The following is a 3,693-nucleotide window of genomic DNA, read 5'->3' as shown; positions in this document are numbered from 1 at the left end:
CGTGGTCATTTCGAGATTCACCGCGGTGATAGCATGAGTGCTATATATTTTGGCCAAGAACCAAGTTCATCATGCCCGCATTTGCACATTGATGTGCGTTTTCACTTTGTCAGAGAAATTTTAGAAGAGGGTGATATCTTACTCACTAAGATAGACACCAAGGAGAACCAAGCTGATATGTTAACCAAAGTGATTTCTGGAATCAAGTTTCAACATTGTTTGAATTTGATTCATATCCTTCATTTGAGATGATTTGGCTCTTAAGGGCATTGGTGAACTATGGTCGGCTTGATCTTTTAATAAGGGTATGCGTGGCAGCCACTATGTGGTACGGGCCGTGTTTTGGTCCTTCGACATTTTGTTATTTGTTTGGTCCTTCGGACATTTGTGCTTTGAAGAGGGGATTTGTTATTCGGTTGATCGGCTCATATTTGGATAAATCTTCACCGAGGTGGAGAATTGTTGGTATACGACTCAAATTTGGATAAACCACACAGTTAAGGTTTTAGTTTCCTATTCTAAATAGGATTCTAATTTGATACTCACCTCTATAAATACGAGACCAGTTGGTGGGATTTGTAAGGTTCAATTTGTGAGAGAGAGTTTGTGAATTCTTCGGGATTCGTTTGTGAGTGATTATACTCTATTTGTTTATCTCTTGATTAGTAAAATTTTCCTCTTTTGCTTGGTGGATTAGGCTAACGCCAAACCACATAAATCTCGTCTCCACTTCTATTGGTTATTCGCTTTGCATTGGTAAGTGTTTTTAATTGATTTGTTTTTTGTCGATTTCTATCACCACATTCAATCTTCTTTGTCCAATTGTCACGCTTCCGCATTCGTTTACGTAACAGTTCTCTGGTGGATAGATGATATGGTTGGTAAGCTCCCCTTGCAATCTTAGAGTCCCTAGAACCATCCATAGATCTTTGATTGATGTTGGCAGATCCAATGATTATGTATTCATCATCAACTACGAAAGACACAAACAAGCTGAGAAATCAATATATAACTTTAGCTATTGGTAGTTTTTAAAAACAGGTTTCCAATTTCCAACAATTATCAAGACATCACATGCGCAGAAAAATGTCAAGTAGTACTTGGGGTTCGCCTGAATACCCTTAATTTTAAGTGCTTCAGTTATATCAGTATACATCATCTCCATTGTCCTCCTCTGCCAATCTAATATTGCCTGAACTTGTTCCTTCTCAGCGACTTCCTCTGGCCACATTGGGACCACTACAACACCGTAAATCTCTCCCCTGCTTCTATCTTACTAACAATCTTTAATGACAGCTCCTTCGGAACAAGATGCAATGCACCAACGTCATTTACATTGATGTCATCTGATCTCCAACCGTATGAGCTTCCACCGAAATATTGATTCTCAATGTAAATGAAATTCTTCGCTCTTCTAATGCCATTTATATAACCATCTTGAATGCTTCGGTCAATGATGTTATCCTTCGCACTAACAAGCCCTGCTTTAGCTGCATCCTCAGGTGCATCAGGGAAGCCAAAAGCCGCACCACCATCAATTGACCGGAATAACTGTACGTTCCAAGTTTCATGGTCATCGGGGAACATAACTGGAGATGGGGGTATAATGATGTTTGCAAGGTCTTTTAATTGAACAAGCAGGTCCTTCCCACCTTGCTTCCTCCATCTCTGCTCAAAGTTGTACAAGACATCCCATGCAATAGGCCCTTCTAACCGGGAATGAATATCATGCCAGGGCTCCCTTGGGCCCCCTTTAGAAATAGAAGCATCGGTAAAGTTTGGTTGATGGAAATCATCATGGTGAGCCGTGTCCAACGTTCTGAAAAGGGAATGAAACTGTGTATCATATCTTCCATCGCAAAGATCAATACCACCAACAAAGCTCGCAATCCTCCTCTGTTCGGACATTCCACTAGGAATCTCACTATCCACCACTACAACTTTCTGGTGATGCGTGAACAAGGCAAGAATTTGTAAATCCTGAAAAATGCTCCCACCGTTATCGGGATTACGGGTGCATAAGACACAGTGCACATCAGTGCCTTGGAAGAAATGTGCAGTTTCTTCGTCATGGGTAGCCATCAAACCATCCTCATTTAGATCAGCCACAGAGGTCCTGTCATTCCAAACCAGCATAAGAACCCTAACACCTTCACTCGCTTTCTTCTTGAGCAGCTCACCGAAAGTAATGTCTCCACCTGGCTTGGGCCTCCTTTTGTCCCTTATCAAGGCAATATCAGTGTATACAGACCACCCAGTTATGTAAATGAGGTGTTTTGCGTTAGTTATCGCATCGAAGATATCTTCCCAGCATCTTTGAGGCTCATAATGCTTACCCCCAGCAAGAGGAATTTTAGGGACAAAGTTGGCTGGCACATGGGCATCTTGGTATAAGGAAACTTTGCATCCATGCCTTTGTGCAAAGAATGTATAAGGGACTCCAGGAAACTTATGACTTCGAATCCCTCGAGCCCAATTGCGGTCTAAAGTAACATCAAAGTACTGTAGCTTCACATGAATCTTAGCACCCCCATGTACAGGCTTGCGGTCCTCATTCAAGATTTCAAGCCATCTATCCACTTCTTGCCCGTCAAGTAGTTCTTTAACAGGTAAGTAAGCTCTTCCAATAAGTGTTGCCCCAATTGGATTATCTTCTTTGACTGTGAATACAACATTAGAAGCCAGATGAGCACAGTATATGTGGAAAGACTCGTACCAACGAGGATTCACAGGTTCATCTCGAATCAGTCTGGTCCGACCAACTCTAGCTCTTTCTAGATCAATTGTTGCATATAGTTTGGTAGTCCCTTTACCAATTCCAACCGTTTCCTCAATGTTTTCGACAAGCTGCAACAATAATCTACATTACTGACCTGAAAATTTTGAAAGTACTTCTGTGGAATTGATCACCGAAGAAGAAAGAAAGCAAAGAAAATGCAGATATACAGGACATCTATAAACAAACATCATACTCTGCTGGAAAAAGTCCCTGATACACACAGATGCTTGACAGTGATACGCGACAACATTCCAGAGGCAAGTAATGTAATAGCAGTGAAAAATTGGAAGTGAGAATAAGTAGAAACCACACCTTTCAACGGAAGAATTGCAAACGGTTGACTACTCTACCGTGCAACAAAGTTTTAATAATCAACAAATTCAAAACAAGATAACTGAGAGCATTGCTATAAGAAGAAAGTAAACAAAGACTACAGGTCAAAGAGTATAAGACAACATATGAGTAAGTTATGATTGTGTATACCCAAAAAGTACGAAGACTTGGAGTAGTCATTTACACTTAGTTTTGAATAAACAGTTTTCAACCGAAACCCACTGAACACAGTCTCATACATTAATGGGACTCAGTGCGTCGAATGCTCTTGGACAAAGAAAGTGGTATATAATCTCACTGTTGGCGGGTTTGAACCCCAGACCTAGGGTATCTATCATACTAATTTCTTGTTAATTTTTCAGCTTTTAGATTGATATATATATATATACCTTTCGGAGAAAATTGGGTGCACCTCTAGTAGCTCTACCAGGATTAGATACTGAATTTGCTTCAAAGATTGTTACGTGTAGTGTTCCATATAGAAGAACGAAGGCCATTTTTCAGCTGTTAACAAATATATCACAGAAATGATACGAGAACAACTTTCTTGAATGATGATTAATTCAAAACAAATATCTAAA

General features: G+C 40.1%; 1 pseudogene across 1 annotated transcript; it reads right to left on the bottom strand.

Annotated features, from left to right (window-relative positions):
* Positions 1-383: 383 nt before the first annotated feature.
* Positions 384-3,693, bottom strand: LOC147493382 (phospholipase D alpha 1-like; annotated as a pseudogene). The gene is made up of 2 exons (XR_015198401.1): positions 3,502-3,693; positions 384-2,847 (listed from the first exon to the last, which is right to left on the bottom strand). The product of XR_015198401.1 is annotated as a phospholipase D alpha 1-like (transcript).

The sequence above is a fragment of the Coptis chinensis genome, chromosome 6, assembly GCF_015680905.1.
Source record: "Coptis chinensis isolate HL-2020 chromosome 6, ASM1568090v1, whole genome shotgun sequence".
NCBI lineage: Eukaryota > Viridiplantae > Streptophyta > Magnoliopsida > Ranunculales > Ranunculaceae > Coptis > Coptis chinensis.
Note: the sequence above shows the minus strand (reverse complement) of the source record. Positions and strands in the feature narration are given on the sequence as shown.